Source organism: Globicephala melas, chromosome 10 (assembly GCF_963455315.2).
Source record: "Globicephala melas chromosome 10, mGloMel1.2, whole genome shotgun sequence".
Taxonomy (NCBI): Eukaryota; Metazoa; Chordata; class Mammalia; order Artiodactyla; family Delphinidae; genus Globicephala; species Globicephala melas.
This window is the reverse complement of record NC_083323.1, coordinates 99,248,809-99,274,046: the sequence shown is the minus strand read 5'-3', so window position 1 is coordinate 99,274,046 and position 25,238 is coordinate 99,248,809. Positions and strand designations below refer to the sequence as shown.

The following is a 25,238-nucleotide window of genomic DNA, read 5'->3' as shown; positions in this document are numbered from 1 at the left end:
TACCAGCGCCCGGGAGGAGCGGCCGATCCAGGCGGCGGGGAGGCAGGAAGACTCCCGGAGGGCAGCCACATCTGGCCCGGGACGCCCGCGCCCAGCACGGCCCTGTCCTGCCCGTGGGTTCCTCCAGCTCCAACGCTGGGGATCCGGCCAGGGGTTGCTGGAGGCCCCCGGCCCCAGTCCCCGTGCTCAGCCTCGCACACCTCTTCCGTACCCGCTGTCCCGCCCGCAGTGCCCACGCCAGCTCCCGGCTTTAGTCCCCGCCCCCACCCCTCGCGCGGCAGATCGGGCCCCCACGGCCTTCCAGTTCCCGGGCCGGCCCCGCCCCCTCGTCCGGCCCCGCCCCTCGTCCGGCCCCGCCCCGCGGCCTCGCCCCGCCCCGCGGCCTCGCGGTCCAGGGTAGGCCCCGCCCCCTGTTTCCGCTGGCTGCTGCTGTGGCGGCGGCGACGCGCGAGCGCGAGAGAGCTGGACCCCGCATTCCTGGGAGCTCGGTGAGTGCGGCCCGGGACGGGTGGGGCGGCGGGCCGCGAGCCGGAGGCTCGGGATCGTGCCGGGTTACGGGCCCCGGCCGGCTGGAGGCGGGCCCACAAGCCCCCGACCCGGTCCCCGGAGGGGCTAGCGGCCCGGGGCGCCCCTGGGAGGGGTGTCGGGGGGCGGCAGTGGGCGAACTGTGGGAGGGGTGGGGTCAGCGCCCTGTGAGGGGGCGGGAGGCCCGAAGGGGACGGTGTGCGCGGCTCCCGGTAGCTAGGCGAAGAGGAGTCTGCAAGGGGAGAGGTTTCGAGGAAGACCTTTTGGAAATGCGGCTGCGGGAGTGGACGGCGGAATCCCAGGCGAAGGGATGGGGGTCTGTAGGATGCAGCAGAAAGGGGGAGCCCCGGAGCTGTCAAGGGTTTCTGACTGTGTGACCCAGTGGACCGGCTGGGGGAGGTCCATACAGCGCCCCCAGGCAGGGCCGGGGGCTCGGGCAGGGCTGGGATACTAACTGCAGCCCCCCGGCACCCCGACCACTCCTTGCGCCACCGCTGGCAGATCGGTACTCAGAGTGACAGGGCTTTGGCACGCCCCGAGGTCCGAGATGTAGTCCATCTGTGCGTCCAAGTTTGGGACTTTAAAAAACTTTGTTGTGGTTAAAAAAAAAAGAAAAAGTCCAAACAAGAAACTGGCTTCTTACTGAGAGCAGTATTTGTACTCGTGTATTTCAGAACTGGAGTCTTGGATCGCCTGTTTTTGAAAAAGATACTGGTCCCTTCTCAACCTCTTTCCCAAACGCCTGTAGTGTCTGGCGAGGTTTGAAGCACTGGTGTAGTATGGGATCCCCTGGGCTGGGCAGATCTTTTCTCCCCATCCCCCAAACAAGGATAAGACCGCAGCAGTTCACCTTTCTTTGGTTCCGAGAACCAAACTCACTATGTGAGGATGCCCTTCTGACAGGCAGCTGTCCCCTTCCCTGGGGTGACTCAGGTATCCTCCTCCAGGAAGCTTTCCTGGACTAGTGGAGAAAACTGAGGACTCATGCTCTGATCCCTGTATACCAGCCAGCTTCCCTCTCTTTACTGAAAATAGCCATAGAGAATGTTTTGTATGTATGTTCTGCTATAAAGATGTGCAGTCAGCTTGTCACCCTAAGTAATGGGAAGGGGAGGAGAGGTATTATGGACAATTTCAAAGGATAGACTGGACAAATCATTTATATTTAGCTAAGGAATGCAGCCAGGGAGGCAGAGGTTCACACTGGCTTCCTACCCTCCGCCTGGTCCTGGCAGGGCTGTTGCAGCTGAGCTGTGGGTTGCGGGGTGAGGGAAGGAAGAGGGTTGAGGTGGGTAAAACTTGAAGGGTAATTCAGTCCTACACTCACTCATTGAAGACTTGCTGTGTGCAAGGCCTGGAACGGCTGAGAGTGGACCAGAATGGAGAGGGAGTTTTTTTTGGTCTGACTTATTCAGATTTTAATCTTTCAATCTATAAAGTGATAGTTAATATGAATAACAGTAACTAGTGTTTATAAAGTAATTTGTAGGGGATCTCCCGGTGGTCCAGTGGTTATGACTCCGTGCTTTCATTGCTGAGGGCGTGGGTTGGATCCCTGGAGGGGGAACTAAGGTCCCACAAGCTGTGCTGTTCAGCCAAAGAGAATAAATAAATAAAGTAATTTGTAGTTGGCCAAGTGCTTTCTCTGCACATTAGCTGTATATAATTTTCTTTGATTCGCACATAATGTTGTAAAGCATGTGTTATTTTTAATTGTCTCCGTATAGTTTAGGAAAGTGAAGCTAAGAAAGAATAAATGACTTCTCTGAGGTCACAGAACTCATAAGTGGAAGAAGCAGAACTTGGGCTTCTCTGGTGGCGCAGTGGTTGAGAGTCCGGCCTGCCGATGCAGGGGACACGGGTTCGTGTCCCGGTCAGGGAGGATCCCACATGCTGTGGAGCGGCTGGGCCCGTGAGCCATGGCCACTGAGCCTGCGCGTCCGGAGCCTGTGCTCCACGACGGGAGAGGCCACAACAGTGAGAGGCCCGCGTACCACAAAAAAAAGAAGCAGAACTTGAACCCATGGCTTCTGACCTCTTATGCTGTGTTTTCTACTACGCTCAGCTGCCTCTGCCATTCTTTACTGCTGAGCTTGGGAGACCTAGGCTCCGAACTTAGTCCTAATATCACCTAACCCTGGGCAAGTTACCTCCCCTCACCAGCTCTCTGTTTTGGAGGGTTATTGGGTTATAATATTTCTAGGGGCTTCCCTGGTGGCACAGTGGTTGGGAGTCCGCCTGCCGATGCAGGGGACACGGGTTCGTGCCCTGGTCTGGGAAGATCCCACATGCCGCGGAGCGGCTGGGCCCGTGAGCCATGGCCGCTGAGCCTGCACGTCCAGAGCCTGTGCTCCGCAACGGGAGAGGCCACAACAGTGAGAGGCCTGCGTACCGCAAAAAAAAAAAAATTTCTAGAGTCTCTTTCAGCATTGGATATCTTAACAGTGTACAATGCTATCAGCAGCCAATCAGTCAGTTAATAAGTGTGCTTTATTTATTTGTTATTTTTTAAAAATAAATTTATCTATTTATTTATTTTTTGCTGCATTAGGTCTTTGTTACTGTGCGTGGGCTTTCTCTAGTTGCGGCAGGCGGGGGCTACTCTTCATTGTGGGGCGCGGGCTTCTCACTGTGGTGGCTTCTCTTGTTGCAGAGCATGGACTCTAGGTGCACAGGTTTCAGTAGTTGTGGCACGCCGGCTCAGTAGTTGTGGCTCATGGACTCTAGAGCGCAGGCTCAGTAGTTGTGGTGCATGGGCTTAGTTGCTCTGTGGCATATGGGATCTTCCCGGACCAGGGCTCGAACCCGTGTCCCCTGCATTGGCAGGTGGATTCTTAACCACTGCGCCACAGGGAATTCCTATTTGTTATTTTTAATTGTGGCAAAGGAACACATGACACAAATGACCATCATAACCATTTTTAAATGTACAGTTCCGTTGCATGAAGTATATTCACATTGTTCTGCAACAGAGCTCCAGAATTTTTTCGTCTGCGAAACTGAAACTGTACACCCATTAAACAACTCCCCATTTCCCCCTCCCCCCAGCCCCTGGCAACCTCCATTCTACTTAGTGTGCTTTATTAAGCTCCTACTATGTCCTTAATTAATGTTGCCCTTGAGGAGTGAGTAAGGCGAGTCTGGGTAGCTGACCAGAGTGCCAGTCGTCATCTCTGTGAATGTAACTCCGGCACGGGCCCTCTAGCACCGGCCGTATTGTTCAGTAAGAGTGAGCAGGTGAGACTAGGCAGTGGTCATGAGTTGCAAACAGCAGGATGCTTTCCTTTAGATTCTGATCTCACCATTTATTAGACGATGGCTTTGGTTAAGTTACTTAACTTCTCTACATCTCAATTTCCCCAACTGTAAAATGTACATATTGTGGTACATACTTTATAGAGAGATAAGGATTAAATTGGTTAGTATATGCAAGAAACTAACCATGGATTTTAGAAGATAATAAATGCTAATTAAAGTTTTTATTACTTAAAAAAAAAAGAGTGAGCAGCTGAGGCCTGGGCAAGGGCCTTCACCTCCTTGAGCTTTCGCTTCTGCTTGCAAAACAAGGATAACAATACTGCGCTCTCAAGGCTGTTGGAAGGAGCAGTGAGATAATGTATGTGAAGCACGTAGCTAGGGCCTCAGACACAGCAGGTGTTCAGTCAACGGTGCCTGTTATTTATAACCTAGCTGAGGAGGCTAGACTAACAAGAGAGGATAGGACTCCTTCTGCCATCAAGGCCCAGGCCTGCTGCGGTGGGCATCCCACGGACTGAGGGGATGGATCTCATCCAGGTGCCTTAGCCTGGCGCTGCACATCCTCCCTACCCATCCCGGCCGGCCTGTCTAGCCTTACCTCCCACTCCCCTTCCCCCAGGGACCCCCGGTGCCAGCCAGACTCATCTCCGAGCATGCTTCGCTCATTCCTTCCTTGTCCCTTAGTTCATACTGTTCCACCTTCCTGAAATGCTCCTCCCCACTCCCTCCTTCCCCTCTTTTGAAGATCCTACTCATGTCTGAGCTCCTTCTTGGAGCCTTCCCTGGCCACCCATCCCCAAAGAACCTCCTTTTCCTTGGAACCCCTTTGGCATTTTATGTCTTCATCTCTCCTGGCTTTTCTACACTGCCTGGGGTCCAGATCCTTTAGTATGTATATCTTAGTACAAGAGTCTGCTCTGAGTTCTGATGATGCAAAAATGAAAATGGTAAATGTCCTTGTCTTCATGGGGCATAAAACGCAGTAAAGGGTTAAGAAAGGGCTTCAAAAAATGACAATTTAGGGACTTCCCTGGTGGGCCATTGGTTAAGAATCTGCACTTCCACTGCAAGGCACACGGGTTTGATCCCTGGTCAGGGAACTAAGATCCCGCATGCCACGTGGTGTGGCCCCCCCCCCCAAAAAAAGACAATTAAAAATATAAGGTGAATAGCTTATGAGAGTAGAATGTGGTTTCAAACAGAGGGATAAATCACCCTGATGCTAGAGGACCACCTCATGCAGCAGGTGGTGTTGGATGCGAACTTTGAAGTGTGGCTTGCATTTCTACAGAAGGGAAGAAAGGTCAGCCTGAGGAATGGCATTAAGAAAGTGCTGGGGTTTGGAATAGCTCAGTCGGGCCAATGAGTGGGTTGTGTGGGAGGAGCCAGAGAGACAAAAGGCTGGACAGGTAGACAGTGACCATATTATGGGTGGCTTCAAATGTCCAGCCAAGGAATTTCCTCCATCCATGCATTGAAATTAAGTGTCTCCCATGCGCTGCCTGCTGGTGCTGGGGGGACTGCAGTTAACCTTGGGGGGCCTGGGAACCTTGCCGGTTTTTGAGTAGGGGTCGCAGAAGCAGGGCTAGGCCTGTGGAGGGCGAGTATGGGGTCTGTGAAGAGAGGAAATCATGGTGGGGAGAGTGGCTGGGCAGCTGTGAGGAACAAACCTGAGACATTTTGGAAGTAGGATTGAGACCATCAATGGATTGACGGGATGGGGTGGAGAGGAAACGATGCAGGGGGACTGGAGGGGATTCTGGGCTGGGTGATGGTGAGGATGCAGGGCCATTTGCTCTTTTCAGGGTGGCATCATCGCTCCTCCAACTAGATTGGAAGCCCCTCAGGGCATAGATTTTCTTTGCCCCTGTGTTCTCCTCGGACCCTCACTCACCTCCGAGGGGCACAGAATAGGCTCAGCGTGGACCCGGATGTTCTCAAGAAATGCATCTTTTTTTTTTTTTAATTGACAATTTATTTTATTTTTAAAATTTATTTATTTTATTTATTTATTTTTGGCAGTGTTGGGTCTTTGTTGCTGCACGGGCTTCTCATTGCGGTGGCTTCTCTTGTTGCGGAGCACGGGCTCTAGGCGCGCGGGCTTCAGTAGTTGTGGCACGTGAGCTCAGTAGTTGTGGCTCGTGGGCTCTAGAGTGCAGGCTCAGTAGCTGCGGTGCACGGGCTTAGTTGCTCCGCAGCATGTGGGATCTTCCCGGACCAGGGCTCGAGCCTGTGTCCCCTGCATTGGCAGGAGGATTCTCAACCACTGCGCCACCAGGGAAGCCCGCAAGAAACGCATCTTGTCATGGGGACGTAACATACAGCGTGGTGACTGGAGTTAACAATCAGACTGTGTTATAAATTGAAAGTTGCTGAGGACTTCCCCGGTGGCGCAGTGGTTAAGAATCTACCTGCCAATGCAGGGGACACGGGTTCGAGCCCTGGTCCGGGAAGATCCCGCATGCAGTGGAACAACTAAGCCCGTGAGCCACAACTACTGACCCTGCGCTCTAGAGCCCGCGAGCCACAACTACTGAAGCCTGCGTGCCTAGAGCCTGTGCTCTGTGACAAGAGAAGACACCGCAATGAGAAGCCGGCGCACTGCGATGAAGAGCAGCCCCCGCTCGCTGCAACTAGAGGAAGCCCGTGCACAGCAACAAAGACCCAATGCAGCCAAAAATAAATATATTAAAAAAAAAAGTTGCTGAGATAGTCAGATTGTAAAAGTTCTCATCACAAGAAAGACATTTTGTAACTGTGTGGTGATGGATGTTAACTAGACTTGTGATCATTTTGCAATATGTACAAATATCCAATCCTTATGTTGAAACGAACATGTGATATGCCAGTTATATCACAATTTAAAAAGTGCCCATTTGCCCCCCCCCCCCAAAAAAAGACACAACTGAATCTTGCACCTTCTAGAATCCCAAGTTTGCATCCACGGCAGTATTTGTACACTGGCCTGGCTGTCTCTGGAGTCATGTTTCCGCAGAGAGCCAAATGTTTCCTGTATATATCTTCACACCCCAAATTAACTACCCTTTCAACTTCTGCTACAATTTTATCTCTCACTTGATGGCCATTTCCCACCAAGTTTTTATTGCTCCTCAAGAGTAACTTTAGATGTGGCAGAGATGGAAACAAGAGAGTTGTCTATTCCTTTACCTCAGCCTCAGTTGTCTATTCCTTTGATTTGTGTGAATCAAACTCACATCTCAGTAAAGTTACACACTTTTCAGTACCTTGAAACTTTGTCTCACTTGTGAGTGGTCAAAATTACAAATGTTAAATCCCTGGATGCCAAGGGGCCACCCCGGAGATGGCAAGTACCTGGCACGGATACACTCACCGCTAGAATGACCCGTAGCAGACATCACTAGTTGATCATGGCTGTCTTTGCCATCGAGCCAGGGCTTGGTCTCTGTCATCATGCTTTAGCACCCACCACCAGCTGAGTGGCCTGCACAGCGGCTGGAATGCATTTGCTCTTTCTGGCCTTCTCCAGCTGTTGAATGATTGGGTTCTCGATGGGAGACTGCAGCCCGAAGAGTGGCCATTGCTGGACAGAATTCACCCTGGGGTGGCTTCACAGCGAAATGATGACCTAATGTTTCATTTATTTTCCTGCAGGAATATCCTGGGATCTTCTGTGATCTGTCAGCAGCCAAGGTGTTCGCAGGAAATTCAAGGAAAACAGGTCAGTGCTGGTCTGGGTCCTCTGTGTGCTGGGACCTCTGAAAGTCCACGTGGTATAAACTGTCTAAAGCCAGAGTCTCTCTTGCCCTTTCACTGTGGCTTGGGGAGGGTGGATAGAGTGGGATGTTGACATCTTCTAGCTGTCTCTCTGCCCCAGCTCTCGACGTTGAATTGATGAGCTCCTTAAATGGGGCTTTGGGAGCCGGGAGAGATTTCCCTCCTCCCCACTGTTTCTGAATGGTGGCCGGCAGTATTCTTAATTTCTTTCTTGACCAGCCTTATTGTAGGGAGGGAGCCTAGGGAAGCAGGAGAGGCCTGTAACTTCCTGCTTCCTGTCTCCTCCCACCAGCCGGCCAGAAAAGAATCTGTGGGAATCAGACCAATCCCACCTGTGTCTGTTCCTCTATCCTGGCTGCTGCAGGAATGCCCCTGGCCCTCCGGTGGTGGGCACCCTCTGCCAGGATGCTCACTGGGGGTCCTCATCTCTGCTCCTGCAGGCTCCAGGGGTCTTGCTGGTAGCTTCATCGTTCCTAGCACCTGTGCGTCGAGGCCCTTGCGGAGCTGGAGCTGGGCAGGAGCTACCCAGGTCGCTGGTGTGGATGGTGCCGATTCACGTTCCGGGGGTGCTGCGTACAGACCTGGGTCTTTTTAAATTTATTTATTTATTTTTGGCTGTGTTGGGTCTTCGTTTCTGTGCGAGGGCTTTCTCCAGTTGCGGCGAGCAGGGACCAATCTTCATCGCAGTGTGCGGACGTCTCACTGTCACGGCTCCCATTGTGAAGCACAGGCTCTAGAGCACAGGCTCAGTAGTTGTGGCTCATGGGCCCAGTTGCTCCGTGGCAAGTGGGATCTTCCCAGACCAGGGCTCGAACCCCTGTCCCCTGCATTGGCAGGCGGATTCTTAACCACTGCACCACCAGGGAAGCCCAGACCTGGGTCTTTTAATGTTTTAATTGATGTGTGTATTATCCTGTGGCTTCCTCCTGGGGGGTGATCTGTAAACCTCTTACCTTCAAGAACCCAGCTGCGTGGTGGTGGGGTGGTGTGGTGAGAAGGAGGGTGCTGGCTGGTAGCTTTTCTTGCCAAAGGTTCCCTCCTTTTTGAGTCCCAGCGGAGATTAATTGGAGTCCCGGGAGTGGCTGCGGACCTGTGGCTGGCCTGCCCGTGCCTTGCACATGATACTCAGATGCCGGGATTCATATTTGTCATTGTCATCATTGGCCACAGTTTCAGACTCTTTACATATGTCCACAACTAATTTAATTTAAATCGTATTAAATCTTAATTTAACTCTCATTTAGCTTTCGTGAGAGTCCTGTGAGGTAGCTATCATTTCCCCGTTTCACAGTGACAGCGGCTGAGGTGGAGTGCAGGTCAGAGACTTGCCTAAGACCACGTCTTTAGTGCCAGGAGAGCAGCGGCTCACACCCAGGCCATCTGATTCCCACTGCCCCTGCCCTTCGCAGCAGACCTGCGGCAAGGAATCTGCTTCCCATCCCTCCTGGAGTCTGGAGTCTGTTGCAGCTGGGATGCAGGGCTCCCATTTTAAGTCTTCCCCCCTCCCCCCGGGGCTTGGGGGGTGTCTGCTTTCAATCTTGCTGCCCTGGGATTTGGGGCACCGCCTACGGGAGGACTGGCTGTGCAGCCAGGCGCGAGGCCAGGACGAGGGAAACCAGTCTGCTGAGAATCAGGTGGCAGGGAGGAGGGACTTGAGGACAAGTGGGTGAGGGTCCTCACGGCTCATGGCACGTCCCACCCCATCACAGAGACCCACGGGGCCCGCCCTGGGGGGCCTCAAGGGAGGAGACAGATGGGCCTGCGTCACCAGCCCTTTCTAGCCAGACGACTGTCCTCCTCTGCGTCTGTTTGAAGGCAAAGTGAGGGAGACCTGCGTGAAGGCCTTTCCGGACGGGAAGTTTATCCTCTCCGAAGGCCTTGGCCTTCACAGCCTTTGGTTTGGCCGTTTCTTGTCCTGCGCTTGCGCCTGTGGGATGGTGACCAGCTCCCGGTGGAGCTTCTCGTCCCACCTCTCCTGGTTAGGTCCCCTGTGACGGGCTGGTTGGTTCTTCAGGCCGGTCTCCTCCCCGCCTTCGCTCAGATGCCTTCTCGCACTGGTGAACGTGGTTTCTGAGTGGACGAAGGCCTGCCTGGGTCTCCGCTTCCACTCTGGGGGCCTCCCCACCGCCCTCCTCTCACAAGAACCTCCTCTGCCCCTGGCCTCGAGGTGCACGGAGGAGGGAGGGGTGAGGTTCATGAGTGAACAGGTGATCTGGGTCCTGATGGAAGCCGGGCGGGGGGGCGGAGATTGTCCACAGAGATGCGCGCCGGTCTGGTTAGCGGCAGGGTCTCTGCCGCCCCTTGCATTTTGCCTGCCTCCTGCCCCAGCCCCACGCACTTGGGAGCGAGAGGCCCCATCGCTGGACCCGAGCCCAACGAGTTCATAATTTCAGCTTCCGTCACAGCCCCAGCCTGGTGAAATGAGAATATCTGCCTGGTGGAGGCCAGCTTCCACCCGCCCTCCCCTCGAACCAAAAAACACAACCCAAACTCAGCCCGCAGTGGCCGGGCTCCCGGAAGGGGCGGCCTGAGGGAACATGTCTGGGGGGGCTCACCGGTCAGCGCGGCGCTTTGGGCCCCACTCGGCAGCCATGTGTAGATGGTTTTTGAGTGTCTGTTGTTTAATACTACCTGTGCTTTTGAGTTTACCACCCGCTCCCCGCTCTGCCTTCCTCCCCACTCCCCTTCCAGTGCCTGGAAATTTATTGCACTTTGAATACTTGCTTACTTTCCAAGAGCCTCGTGATCATTTCTACACCCAGCGTCAGCATTTGTTAAAATATCTGACCTTGTGCTGGAAACAGGAAAGGATGGGGGTGGAGGACCATCCAGGGCGCCTGGAGAGTCAGGCAGCGCAGCCAGTCTCCTGGAACCTCCCCCTTGTTGGGGAGGCTTGGCTGTCACTGCAGGAAGGCCGAGGGTCCCGCAGCCTCCTGTGTAGGATCTTGGCGTGTTCCTGGCCTTGGCCTTGGCAGCTCAGGGCCGCTGCCAACCCTCACAGCACCTTTGTGCAGATCCAAAAATGCTCTTCCTCAGGTGAACAAGAAAAATTAGAGCGAGCAAATTATTGTAAAGCCTGAACAACGTCCCACTCCACCTGGGCCGGCCTTCTAGAGCCCTGGCGGGCGGCGGCCCAGTACCTGTGCTGCATCCCAGCACATCCTGTGCTCCTCTCACCCCCAGGGAGGAAAGGGTGTCAGGTTCAGAGTCAGGGAGAGGGCCAGGGGTAGGAACGGGCCTCTGAGAACAGTGGATGGACAGATGAGGGGAGCGGTCTCGGGGATGCTCAGCGCAAGGTTGGGACAGGGTGTGGCCGTGCACTAGTGCGTGTGTGTGGTGGTGAGTGTGTGTGTGCTTGTCCTAGCAAGTTTGTGTGCGGGGGAGTTCTCCCACATTGTTCTCTCAGCTAAGAGGCCCACCTGAGCCCTTTCAATGGGTCAGTATATACCTGTGTCGTGAATGCCCCTCCTTGGAGGGGAGTGTGAAACGAACACAGAACCTGGCCGCCTGCCCCAGTGCGGAGGCTGAGGCTTTGGCCCAACGCTCTCCAGCAAGCCCCGGGGGCGAGCGGGGCAGAGAGTCCTGCCCCAGCGAGTCCCCACCCTGTAGAAGGGCTCAGAGGAGCAGCCGGGCTGGGTGGGAGTGGGGGGATGGGCACACGTAGAATGGGTGGGAGTGGGGGGATGGGCACGCGTAGAATGACACATGTTGCTTTAGAGAAAGTGAGGTAGAGGTCTGGGCTTGCCATTTCCCACTCGTCCCATCCTGGAAGATTCTAAACAGCTTTGTTTACAATCGGACACGCAGATGGCAGAGTCCTGCGTAAGGAAGAGCGTTGGGTCCCCCAGGAAGGCAGGTAGGTTTGAAGCCAGAGTTCAGCTCTGGATGCAGCACATGGGACCGGAGCGGGGGAGGGGAATCTCTCGGAGCATCCCCAGGCCAGAGTCACTCTGCATTAGCAGCCATGGCAAAGGGGTTCCCAATGCTTGCCGCTGAGATAGGCCGGGTGGGGAGGAAGTGCCAGTCCAGGGCCACCCCCCACCGTGCAGGCTGTGGACAGCAGAGAGGGAGTCGGGGTGGAACCACCGTCTGGGCTCTGCCCCTCGCCTACTGCAGACTGAGAAGCTGGAGCTGGCGGTGGCTGGCTGGCCTGTGTCCGTGAATGTCTTCTATGAGGGGCAGTCATTCCCCACAGTGCAGGGAGACTAATACAGGACACTGGCCCATCAAGGACAGGGTTGGGTGGACCGCTCTCTGAGGACTGGCGGAGGAACGCAGGGGAGATGGGGCTGGGCCTTGAGGGACGGGGATGCAGGGGTGGATGGCAAGCTGGGCGTGGCCCGGTGATTGGGCTGGAAGGGGGAGGAGCAAGCTGTCAAGGCGGGGCCTCTTCACTCTGGGGTACCTGAAATGTCCCCCAGAGGAGACTGACCTCAGCAGACTAGCAGTGGGGAGCTGGTGTTGGTCCCCGGACAGGGGAATGACAGGATGAAAACAGATTTTTCGGAAAAATAAGCTTGTCACAGAATCCAATTTTTTTTTGCGTGTGTGTGTGTGTGTGTGTGTGTGTGTGTGTGTGTTACGCGGGCCTCTCACTGTTGTGGCCTCTCCCGTTGCGGAGCACAGGCTCTGGACGCGCAGGCTCAGCGGCCATGGCTCACGGGCCCAGCCGCTCCGCGGCATGTGGGATCTTCCCGGACCGGGGCACGAACCCGCGTCCCCTGCATCGGCAGGCGGACTCTCAACCACTGCGCCACCAGGGAAGCCCCAAGGTGAATTTTTTTAAAGTACTTCTTTGTTGTTGTTGTTGCAAAAATAATACAGACTCCTTATAACCGTCAAGCGTTCCAGAACTGGTAGAAAAGGAGCGCCTCCTGTAATCCTGCCCCTCAGGGACAATCGCTGTTAGCACTTTGACTTATATTCCTTGTAGGTATTTTAATGATAGACTAGTATCCAGCTGTCTACCTATTATCTTATCAATTTCCGTAAATAGCATTGTGTTACACTAACTGGAAACTTCTTTAGCCATCCTCCCGCAGCCGTGCCCATAGCACTGGGCGGGGCTCAGCTGGTCCCATCACCTGAGCTTGTGAACGCGGTGGCAGCCACCTGGTGGCTCTGCAGGGCCTGGATGGTCCAGGAGCCCCTTGGGCACGTGTTGGGCTGGTGTTGGCTCTTGGCTGGGCCTCTCTTCCCCACATGATTTCTCATTCTCCAGGGAACTGGCCTTTTAAGTGAAAACAGAATCTCCAAGACCCCTTGAGATGCAGGCTCTGAGGTCTCACAACGTATATCCACCTGCCGCTTGGCCAGAGCAAGTCACCGCACCCGCTGGAACTCCAGGGCTGGGGCAAAGACGCCGCCTCTTGATGGGAGGACTGGCAAAGGCACGTCAAGGGCAAGTGTGTGCAGCGGTGGGAGGGCAGGGGTGTGCAGCCCCTGCACGGGCCCAGAAGCAGGAGGATTAGAATGTTGGGGGCTAGACGCCACAGACCTTTGGAAGACAGCCCAGGCTCGGTCCCTTCTCAGCCCCCTCTGACCGGATGGGTCACCCAGGGAAACTGGCAAGGCGGGATGCTTCATCCTCCTGCTGGCTTAGAGGTGTCGTTCCAGGTGGATTCTGTGTGGATGTGTGTGAGGGGCTTGTCTGGCCGGAGGTGAGAGTGAGCTAGAGCGCGGGCCTCGTAATGGACGGCTTCTCCGGCCCGCGGGCTGTGGAAGCAGAGCGGGAGCCTGCCTGCCCTCTGGAAGCTGCTGGCAGCTCCGCTGCTCGGTACCTGCTGCTAATTTTCATGGCATCTCCGAAGAATGTGCGTCAGTGAGTGAAGCCAGCCAGTCACTCTAGACTCAGGCCTCTGCTGGGAACTCATTCATTCATTTGCCCAGCAAACAGGGCACCTCCTGTGCTCCAGCCTTTCTCCCCATCCCCTCCTACCCTCAGAGGTGGAGTGAGAAGACCCAGCCTGCAGGATGACTTCACTTCCCAGACAACTCACAATGGACTTAACATTCTGACTCCCTGTGACGTATTCCTTTGTATAGTTTTCTCATCACCTGCCATGCGTGGTAACTCTTCTTTCCTGGGAAATGCCTCAAATGACAGAGACAGGAGGAAACACTGGGGCGGGGAGAGCCAGCTCCGGGTCATTAAGGAGTGCCACTTCCAGTTTCAAGGAGGATGCTTCCACGGAGCCGCTGGGGGAGAAGTCCTCCCTGGGACTCACATCCATCAAACTCCCCTCCCCCTGGAGCCCCCAGGCTGGCCTTGATGAACTGCGCTTTCCTCACCGCCCGCCCCGTGTCCTTTTGCCTGTCAACTGCCTGGTGGTTTGTGCATTCATCAAACTAGAACAAAGGCTGAGAGGGCTTTCACATTTGAAAACCCCTTGGTGTTTTATTTTCTCTCTGCCCCTCTTGGAAAAGAAATGTTTTGTGGCCGAAAGGTTCACTGTGAAGCAGTCCACGCTGCACAGCTCAGCCTCTTGGCCATTCTCCTCCTTGGCTGTGCTGGGAGAGAATGGACCCGGCGCAGCGACAGGGCTTGGTGGGGACTGGAGGATGGGAGGCAGCCAGCAGCTGCAGCTGCCCTGATGCTTCCCTGGGTGCCGGGGGCGCCGGCGTCATGCTACCGTGGCAGGGTGCATGATATCTGATCAGCTCACGGGCTTAGTGTATCCCGGCGCTTAGCGTTGAGGAGAACGTGCAGAGCTGACGCTGCAGACCTCGGAGAAATCTGGCATCACAAGCAAGACAAGAAACCTCAGCCGCTCCTTTTGGCCAAGGAATTGGAAAAACTAAACGGAGGTCCTCAGCCTGTGCCAACTGAGCGTTTGCTGCTTTGAGGCGGATGGTAGGTAAACTGTCCATCAGCGGAGACCCAAGAGGCCTGTCTCTGACTCCTGACTTCCCTGCCCATGCCTCCACCCCCCAGTTCTGGTTCCCTGTGGCTGCGAGGATAATTCTTACTTCCATATCATCAAGAGTTATAATATCACTTCATCACCAAGTGAGTGACCACTTCGTTTTATGTCTAACTCCTTGGGCGAGAAACACAGTCTAGGAAAGGAACAGGAGATTTTTTCTTTTTTCTTTTTTGGCATGCGGGATCTTAGTTCCTCGACCAGGAATCGAACCCATGCCCCCTGCAGTGGAAGCGCAGAGTCTTTTTTTTTTTTTTTGTATAAATTTATTTATTTTATTTATGTATTTTTGGCTGCGTTGGGTCTTCATTGCTGCATGCAGGCTTCCTCTAGTTGTGGTGAGCCGGGGCTACTCTTCGTTGCGGTGTGCGGGCTTCTCATTGCAGTGGCTTCTCTTTGTTGTGGAGCACGGGCTCTAGGCGTCCGGGCTTCAGTAGTTGTGACACACAGGCTCAGTAGTTGTGGCTCGTGGGCTGTAGAGCTCAGGCTCAGTAGTTGTGGCGCACGGGCTTCATTGCTCCGCGGCATGTGGGATCTTCCCGGACCAGCGCTCGAACTCGCGTCCCCTGCATTGGCAGGCAGATTCTCAGCCACTGCGCCACCAGGGAAGCCTGGAAGTGTGGAGTCTTAACCACTGGACCGCCAGGGAAGTCCCACTACTGGCCACTCTGACTCTGCGAGGCATCTTTGAGCCCTGGTGCTCTGTGTGGTAAGAGCTCCAGCCAATGTTGGCTTAGGTGAGTCCCACACCTTTTCTGTTCTAAGCTACCAAAGGCCTTCTCGATTTCATCGTGTTCTCCCATTTCCCCCTGAGGTTCGGCCCCGCAGCGTCCGTGGCACCCGGGCATGGGCTCTGGAGGCCGAGTAGGAAGGGATGGGATTGCTGTAGCCAGAGCCCTCAGTGTAGGGCTTGGAAGAGAAGCCAGCCTGACCGGCTGAAGCCTCATGCCTGACAGTCACACCTAATCTGGAATGAAAAGTGATGTTACCTCTGTTTCATCATCCACTTTCATCACTGCTTCTCCAGATGGTTGATGGTGCCGTGCCTGTGAGCGAAGTGGGGGGACCTGACGCTCTGTCTGTGGGCCGGGGTGAGGGAGGATGCTAGGCTGGGGAGGTGAGCCCCACCCTGACTCTGGTGCAAAGGGGAGGTGATTCCTTAGACTGTGGGCCCTTTCTCCTTGGGACCCCCACCAGAGAGTGCTAAATCTTCATTTTGCCGAAACGTCCTCAAGGGCATTCACTGGAGGGGCGGTGCAGCTTTGAAGAAATACCTAAGAGGGTGTATCTATCTTATGATGGTGGTTGTTTTAAACCAAGTCTCTTGAACATTCCTGATTCATGTCAGGAACTAAAGCATTCGGTGCTGCACACCCTAAACCTGGCGGTGCAGGGGACCGGGGGCCGGTCTCCACCGACCCCGGTGTTTCTGAGACCCTGCAGCCTCCCCCTCCGCCAGCCCTGCAGTCTGAGCAGTGCAGTGTTCGTGCAGCCAGAGGACTCAGACGACTCAGGACTCGTGCAGCCTCTGGGCATTGGTTCTCTGCCAGGCAGGGGCACTTCTGACCACTCGCCTCAATCTCTGTCTCTACTTCTGCTGAAGAGCAGAGGCCTGGATTTTCCCCTCCGTTGATGCTCTGCCTGTTTTCTCATTGTCCAACACTTGGTGGGCACGCCGATCGTTTTTGAATGCATGAATACTGCATTTGCGACGTGAAAAGAAATGTGTCCCCCATCCTACCCATTTCCCTGGACACTTGGAGCACTTGCCTGATGTAAAACTGCCCCATCTTCACAGTTGCAGGGGTGGGAGATGTCTCTGGGGAGGGCGCAGGACTCTCAAACCGGGAGCTTCTTATTAAGGCGTCTGCAGCTCAGGGAGGGGGCCTTATCGCTGCCTTTCCCGAAGGGCCGGACAGGAAGTCTTGGGCAAGAGGAGGCCGCTGCTTGGAGGTTTCACGACGAGGAAACTGAGGCTGGCTTCCCCAGGAGCTCCAGGCAGTCGAGTGGAGGAGGCTGGAGCCAGCCTTTGCAGATCCCAAGCCTGGATTCTGCCTCTCTTATCCCCCGCCCCTTCCCTCCCCTGCTCCCACCTTCCTCAGCTCCCCCAGGGGTGCCTCAGAGGTAACCTCACAGGGCCAGGGGGGCAGCTTTGTAGGAAAACATGCACCCAAAATGGCCAAATCCCTGAGGACTTGAGAGAGGCACGTGTGGGGTTATTTTGGGTTTGGTGGGCCGGGCTCGGATCTCTCTGGCATTCCTGGCCATTGGCCTCTCAGAATTGACCAGAATGGAAGGATGATAAAAATCGAGGCCCCAGGAATAGCTCAAGAATTTGCTCATTCGTGACCCCTGTAAAGAGGTGCCGCTCAGCCCAGAGCCCACAGCAAGGCTGGGGCTGAAGGAGGTGCTGGAAAGGGTAGGGGAAGAGGAGGAAGGTTTCAGACAGTCTCCTCTTCCGGGCAGGAGCAGGTGGGAGCTCAGGGCTGGTTCGGGGCCAGTCTGATAAGGAGCCAGAGGAGTGTCCCTCCCACACCAGCTCGTCCCTGCGTCTCGGGGGTCGCGTGGTAGCACCCACTGGCCAGGTCAGTGCAGCCCTCTCTCTGACCTCTCTGCTCTGTTTCTCTGTCCCCCTTGGACCTAGGCAGCTCGGGGCAGCTCTGGCCTTGCACCCTGGGGAGCCTCATCTCTCCCTCCCTTCCCCAGAGCCAGGCCCAGAGACCCTTTTGCTCAGTGCGCGTGAAGGGGGCGCGTACTGAGCACCCATCCGGTAGCAGGTCAGGAGCACAGTGATGCCAGGCATCTGCCTCTGCCCTGGAGGAGCCGGCATGGGTGTGTAGAGACCCGTGTAGATGTGCACTGACCCATGATGCCATCCGGAGCCGTCCGTGGTGCTGGAAGGGCGGTGGGGATCATAGCAGGTGAGTGGTCAGTGGAAAGAGCAGCCCCGGGGAGTCAGGACACCCGGCTGGCCCTGGATCAGTCACGTCACTTCTCTGGGTTTTTCGTGTGTAAAGTGAGGAGTCTGTGATCCCCAAGTCCCTTCTGGCTTGAGAGTTACCTGGTTCCAGGAGTCGCGGGGAGGAAGACCCTTCTCAGACGGGTGGGATGTTTTTGTTGCCTCCGCTCTTTGTTCCAAAGGGGTGGTCCAAGGGTGGACATCTCAGCTGAGTCATCCCCATGGGGACAGGCTGAGGGCTCAGATGTCACAGCTGGGCCTCAAACCTCTCTTCTGTTCTCTGGACCCTCCTGCTTGTGCAAAGTCAGACTTCAGGTTTAAGAAAATAGTTGCCCTTGTCCAGGTTGAGGTGGTTGCCCCTTGGCCTACAAGATGAGGTCCGAGGGGCTGAGTGAGGCTTGCAGAGTCTGCAGTGACCTGGAGCAGTGTCCAGCCTCACTGCTACCCACTTGGGGCCACTATGTCCCGTTTGTCTGTGTAACGCCCTCCACACGGGTTCTCATTTCCCATTGTCCTTGTCATTGTCTGCCTGGCTTGGAACTCCCCTCCTATCCTGCATGGTTTTTTCTCTTATGAGCATTGTTTTACCAAATCTGAAAACTCAGTCAGCCATGATTTCTTCAAGAATTTTTTTTTTTTTGGGCCGTGCTGCACGGCTTGCGGGATCTTAGTTCCCCAACCAGGGATCTAACCTGGGCCCCTGGGTGGAAGCCCAGAGTCCTAACCACTGGACTGCCAGGGAATTCCCTCTTCAAGTATTTTTCTGTTCCCCCTTCTCTCTCCTCTCTTTCTAGAACTTCCACTATGTGTATATTAGACTGTTTGATGTTGTCCTGTAGGTTGCTGAAGCTCCATTCATTTTTTTCCATCTTTTTTCTTTCTGTGCTTCGTCTTGGATAGTTTCTAGAGTTAATATCTTCAAGTACAATTATCTTTTTTCCGCAGTGTCTAATCCAATGTTAATAAGTCCCATCCAGTGTATTTTTCATTTCAGATATTGGGTTTTTCATCTCTGGAAGTTCCATTCGAGTCTTTTTTTATATCTTTCATTTCTCTTCACACCAAGCTTATGTTTTCCTCTGCATTCTTGTGCTTATGGAACATACAATTACTGTTTCTTTTCACCCTTGTTTACTGGTTTCATCATCTGTCATGTTTGCGTCTGTCCTATTTTTTCACCCTTGTTTACTGGTTTCATCATCTGTCATGTTTGCGTCTGTCCCATTGACTGCTTTTCCTCCTGGTTATGGCTCATAGTTTTCGACTTCTGTGAATGCCTGCTAAGTTTTGATTGGATGCCAGACGTTGTCAATGGAGCGTTGCTGGATTTTGTTACATTCCTTCAAATAGTATTGGCCTTTATTCTGGCATGCCTCTTAACTGCTTGGGATTGGTTTAATATGTCCGAGGCTTGCTTGTAAGCTTTGTTAGGGTGCGTCCAGCCTTCGGGCTAGGGCTAATGTAGCTTCACTACCGAGGCACCACCCTCTGAGGACTCTACCCAGTGCCTTGTGTGTCGTGAGCTCTTCTGCTCTCGTTGGTGGGAATGTGGCCCTGAGTGGGCTCCGCAGATTGGCTGGCCCGTTGCTTTCTGTTGGTTCTGTTCCCAGGCTTGTGGTGTTTTACCCTACACTTGTGTAGGTCAGCTGGAGATGCCAGGGGACTCTTCTCCGGAGCACCCTCTCTGTGCAGTCCCCTTCTCTCCAAAGTTCTGCCCTAAAAATTCTATCTCTATGAACTCCAATTTCTGTCTCCTCAACTCGGTGGGACCACTGGACCCCGTGTGGATTCCTTGTCCTCCGCTGCTGTGTGGATGCTGCCTCCGGGCAGTAAGCTTGGCCCTCATGGGACTCCCTCTTGTGTTTCCTTCTCTCACGGATTACAGTCTAGTGCTGCCTGCTGTCCAGTGTCTGAAGCAGCTGTTTCGTGCCTTCTGTCCAGCTTTTTAGTCGTTTAAGGGGCAGGGGTGAAGCCAGTCCCTGTCACTTCACCGTGGCTGTAATCTGAGGCTGGCATTACTGGAACACTCACCTTGGGCATCGTTACCCTCTGGGGCAGGTGTCTCTAGTCAGCCTTCCTACGGGAAAAACCCCATTAGCTGTGTGTTCTTTCCCCCGTGTTTCATCTGGTTTGTTTTTTTATCTCTCCACACGGGCTGTCTCCCTGAGCACAAAGGTGATACGGTATTTCCCTTAACATCCTTTGTACCTAGCCCAGTGCCCGGCACATAGGAGACAACTCCTGTTTGTGGACCAAATGAATAAATCGGAAGAAACTATAAGCTAATTGTGCCGTGTGGTTGCTAAGAAAAACAATGCTGCCCTGGGTATGAGGTTTACACTTTGTGCTCTGTGCAGCTTATAGCACATCTGCATCTGGGTTTTGTTAATTCTGGTTGGGATACTGGCAACTCTGAATTCATCAGAGGAGGGTGACTAAGATGGTGGAAACTACACCACATGGGGACTGGGTGAAGGGTTTGGGAATGTTCCTTTTGTCTGGAAGTTATTTTTATGGAGTGTTATGGGAAGGGAGGGGATGCACAGTAATGGCCTCCTGACGTGGGCAGGATTGATGTGGACAGGAGGGTGTAAACATGTCCTGTGGCTTCAAAGCCTAAATACCCAGGTGCCTAGGACCCATGGGGGAGGGGATTCAGGGAGGTCAGACGTGGGCCCAGTTCCAGGAAGAACTTCCTAACAGCTGGAGCCATCCGGCAGAGGAGGAATGGGCTACCTTGGGAGGTAGTGAGCTCCCCATCACTGCTGGGGTTTAAGCAAAGACTGATAGTGACCCGGGATTTTGTTGGGATGAAGAGTAGGTACAGTGTTACACGAGATACTCTCTAAGATACTTTTCTACTCAATGAGGTTAAATGTTACTCCTCCTTTTGAGCCCCTGATTCATCCGCCCTCGCAACTCTGCATCCCACGCACACACACACGCACGCACGCACGCATGTACGCACCTGTGCAAGCGTGTTCAGAAAACACACCTGAAACATGCTCCTTACTACTCTTGTGAAACTCCTTGCTGCCTCCATCCCCGGGCCTCGTCTGGGGCCCCTGCGGAAGTGGCCTCCCGCTGCCGGTGCTGGGCCCCGTCATCCCCCTTCAGCCTGCCTGGCACCGCATTGATCCGGGCTGGCCCTGTGTCAGTGCTTCGTCCCATTGTCTCCTGTGTCTGGACACACAGTGCCTTTGAGGCAGGGTGACTGTGAGCCTCCTGCGCAGTGAAGCCTGGCGGCCTTGCTGCAGCCCTTCCCGTCCTGGCGAACGTGGCTCTGCACAGGCACCTCCGCTCTTGCCTGCTCGTTGGCTTGTTGCTCTGGGTCTTGGGTCTCTTCCTCCGTGGGGCCTCTCCTCCCTGGACTGGAAGTGCCCGGGAGGTTTCACCCCCAGGTTGAAGATGCTGGGGAGGCCTGTTTAACGGTGGTCCTGGCAGATTCTCAAGGGAATCCTCAAGCACCTGCCTTTTCCCCTTTCTAAGGATGCAGCCCAGGAAGGACGGGCGGGGCTGCGGCTTGGTGGCTTTGGGGGAGGGGAGGGGGACAGCTCAGAAGGGGTCCTAAGCCAAGGGCCTGTCTCCTGCTTCCCCGAGGCTGTTGTCCCACCTCTGTACGGAAGGAGCCCGGTCAGGTCGCTTGTAAGCGGTCACAGCTGGGCAGGCTCTGGGGCTTTGCAGAAAGAGAGTTCTTAAAAGAAAGAAAGAGAGATCTTCCTGGCAGCCGAGTGCTGGGCTGTGCCCCGAGTGAGAGGCCTGAGCTCCGGGAGCCTCTCTCCTGGTGCACCGCTCCCTTCCCCCACCGGGCGAGCCAGGCACCACCATGGGCATAAGGAGCGCTCTTGAACTGGGGACTTTCTGGCCCTCTTAGCCTTGGCCTCCAGACCAGTTTGACCTGCAGGAGGCTCCGTTTCTTACTTTGCGAGATGGGAGGAACAGTGGCTCTCCGGGGAGCTGGGGGATGGCCCGTTTGCAGGACTTTCTTTCGTGTCCGAGGCTGCCGGGTCCCCAGAGCAGCTTTCACCAACCCGAGCAGTGTGGGCTTGGCCTCCTCCTCAGCCAGTGCTCAGAACCCTTTGTGAATGAGCATCCTTTCTCCCTTAACGGAGAGGGAATGTTCTTTGGAGACCGGTGTACCTGGAGGGCTGGCACCTGCCTGCGTTCGGGCTCACAAAGCCCGCGCGCCCTGGAAAGGGGGCCCAAGGGAGAGGAGGTGCATCACTCTGTGTGCGTTCTGTCTGTCCAGTGCCCAGATGGCGTCTGGCACAAAGCAGGCACTCAGGAGCCCTTGATGACCGAATGGAGTCGGCCCTTCATCCCCATGGCTGGGCCGCGCTGCACTCCAGAGGTGCTTCAGCGGGAAGCGGTGCGCCCGGGCCTCTCACTGTTCGATGGGAAACCTGAGTGTTCTGTCTCGTTTCCTGCTTGTTCCATTGGAGGGTGCCAAGACCATAATAAAAGCAATGGTATATAAAAAACAAAAAGCAAAAAAACAAGCAATGGCGTAATCACAGCTAATATGGATGGAGCGCATCCTGTCACGATCTGCAGGATTTTGGCCTCCTTCTTGAAATGCACTCACTAGAAAGAAGTTTCCCGAACTTGTTGTCCATTCCCCGTGGCTTTTTGCATCAATTCCTGACTTGTGCCTTGGAACACATTTGCCTCTGCTGTGAAGATAATAAAAATGTATTCAGTATTTCTGTCAGTCTTATCTGTGGTAGCTGTTGTCTACGTGCTGCTTTAGGTCAACAGATACTTTACTGAGGATTTTTGTGTGGTTGATCTTTCTGTCCTCTGTGTGGTTATCCATGTGGGACTTTCTCATTTATGCTCTGCCAAGCATTTACTGGGCACCTGCCGTGCGCAAGGGATTCTGTGGTGAACAGCACCACGCGTGCCCGCGGGTCCGAGGGCCTCGGACTGGTCCTTGGAGGCAAGGACTGTCTGTGTAAACCCCTCTCTGTGGTGTCCTGTTAGCACTCAGGGTCCCCACCCCGGGACTGAATAAGTAATTATTCAGTTGGTGCTGGATAAATAATTTGGGGGTCTTCCATTTCTATAGGGCGCCCCACTGTGAAAGCACCAAAGAATATTCCCAGAAATCATCTTACCTGTCGTTTCCTCCTGACAACGACCTTGAGAAGTGGCTAGAACGAGCATGTTTTTTTTCTAGAGGAGGCCACTAAGCCTTAAAGGACTGGCAACCCCCGAGTGGGGCTGTCCTAAATGTCCTGAGACTCATTCATCCCACAGATGTTTGGGGGCCAGACTGTTTAGGCTCTGGGGATGCAGGAGTGAAGAAAAATCCATGACCCCAAGAGCTTATGTTTTGGAGGGGGAGACAAACAATAAACAAATAACTAAAATCTATAGTGACAAACGTTATGGGTCAGAGTGAGATAAGGAAGGGGGTGGGAGGAAGGGGCGGGGGGCAGGTATTATGGGTTAAACAGTGTCCTTAGGAAAGGCGTTCCTGAGGAGGTGACATTTCATCAGAGAGGGAAGAAGAGGTGGGTGAGTCCTGGAGATACCTGGGGGAGGTGCATCCCAGGGCCGAGAGAACAGGAGGTGCAAAGGCCCTGCGGCAGGAGTGTGTGAGGCTTGTTGGAGCCCAGTACAGCTGAGTGAAGGGAGCAGGGGAAAGGTCACAGGACTCAGACCCTACAGGGGCTTGAGGGCCATTCTGAGGGCTGTCGCTTTTATGGTGGGCAAGGTGGGCGCCTTTGGAGGAATTAGATCAAGGAGACGGACCTGCGTTTCATTTTGAAAGGACCGTGGTGGCTGTTGTGTAGTCAGCTGAGTGTGCAGCAGAAGGAACAGCAGTAACTGTTGTCTATCCAGTGCGTGTTGTGTGCTGGGCACCAGGCAGACCCCGGGCGTGCACGTCCCATTGGATCCTTCCGACGACCGACGTTACCTGCATCTTCCTTAGGAGGAAACCAAGAGTCGGCTGCTGGAGCAGCTGCCAGCTGGGGACAGCCTGATTCCAAAGCTTGTGCTCTCGACTGTTGTCCGGTTTTCAGGGGCGAAGGGACAGGTTGCTTAGGAGGACGGCACAAGCGTCTGGGGTCAGGGTCAGGCTGCCCTGTGCCTGTTCTCTGGCCGCTCTCAGCTGTTCAGCTGGCCAGCCAGCAGGGGTGTGGGGCAGGCTCTCCCCTTTACCTCAGTGTTTGCTGGAGGGTGGGACAGATTGCTTCTAGATGAGGGAAGGCAGCTTGGGGAGTGGCGTCTGTGCCCCGACTCTAGACAGCAGCCTCTCTGGGCCCGCAGGGACCCCGTGTCTTGTGTTTGGCATGTTAGATAAGCCCTGTGACTTAGAGGCCTGGGCTTTCTGCTACCGATCAGGGCTCAGCCCGAGGCTGGCGGGCGGCCACTGCAGATGGTCCCCCCTCCCTGGAGGCAGACCCTCCCTCTCTTTCTGAGTGAATCTGGGCCAAAATGCCCTGTATTTTATCCATCTCGTCTTCTGAGTAGTTCAGATCATTTGCAGAATGTCACTTCCGTAATCCTCTAATTTATTGCTCCTGAAGGAAGCGAGGGGGATTTTTCCTTGTTTTTAAAAAAAATATGCTGCAGGGTGGAAAATCAGGGTCAGAGAGTAAAGCTGGTGTGGGAGCAGAAGAGGGAACCCAGAGGCCCAGGCCGGGTGCAGCTGGCCTCGAGGAGGGGCGAGGGCATAGGTGAGCTGGTGGGAAACGGGGCTTCTGGACTGGGGGAAGGCCGCTCCTTTTGCGTTTACCTTGCGCTTCGGTGTCTGAACCTGGGGGAGGGGGGCTGGGGTGGGACGCCCTGCCCTTACCTAGCGGCGCCTCGGGGACTCGGGGCCTGCTCTCTGCACAGGTCCCCGTGCACGCACGTCTCCTGTTCTCACACACTCACTGTCTGCACCCTCCCCCGCATGCACACTCACATGGAGCATGCACGTGCACGCTTGCATACGGCTTACTCACGTGCTGGTTCACACTCGTGCTCTGTACGCGCCTGCATGCCTGCTCACGTGCTTGCCCACAGCGCACGTCAGCGGCTGGACCCCAGCTGCAGGTGATCTGGCAGGAGAGTTTGTGACAGCAGCGGGTCCTCACAGCCCCAGCCCTTCGCCTTCTCCACTCGTGCCTCGAGTTCACCTTGGAGAGACAGGGGACGCCTCAGCTGGGAGGTGCTGTGTCTGTGATGAGTAACAGGCCCTGTAGAACCAGCCAGGAGGGGACTGGCCGTGGGAAGAGGGGAGGCTCTGGACGGGGAGGAGACGGCCCCTCTGCCGGGCCCCCTGCATGCACCCCCCAGTCCCTCACCTTGAACGTACGCCTTTGGCAGAGCCAGACCTCGGTGGGGCTGGGAGGAGGGCGCCCTGTTCAGCGCCCTTTCGGGGCCGGGGCTGTTTCAGGAAGGAAAGGCTCCTTGTTGGCTGCTCAGATCCCAGCGGGTTACCAGCCTCAGAAGCCAAGCAGGCAGGCCCCTGACTTTATTTCTATTTCAGAGCCGCCACTGCTGCAGAGCAGGAAATCGTCAAGGGGCCATGGGAATCCACTGAGGCTCCGGCGCCTCCTTCGGGGCGGGCATGGGGGAGGGGGCCTCTCCCAAAAGCCGCCTGGAGCAGGTGCCATGCTGCGGCTCCTCCATGGCGGCTTCTTCCCACCTGGAAATCCAGCAAGGGAACATCCTCGTGAGAACCTGCGCTTGGCCAGGCGGGACTGAAGGGGTGGGAGGGGCCTGGAGACAGGGCTCGGATTCCCAGCTGGCTGGGCGGACCAGCCAGGTGGCCGGGCCTCCGTTCCCAGTCTCTGGGCCTGGATCTTTCTGCGCCTCCGAGC

The 25,238-nt window shown here is 55.1% G+C and overlaps 1 protein-coding gene across 1 annotated transcript in view; it reads left to right on the top strand.

Annotated features, from left to right (window-relative positions):
• Positions 1-404: 404 nt before the first annotated feature.
• The window catches only part of TSPAN9 (tetraspanin 9), a 181,028-nt gene continuing 156,194 nt past the window's right edge, over positions 405-25,238 (top strand). The window contains exons 1-2 of the mRNA XM_030834691.3: positions 405-488; positions 7,417-7,483. The gene's annotated coding sequence lies outside the window, so the exon portion shown is untranslated. The remainder of the gene's footprint in view (positions 489-7,416; positions 7,484-25,238) is intronic.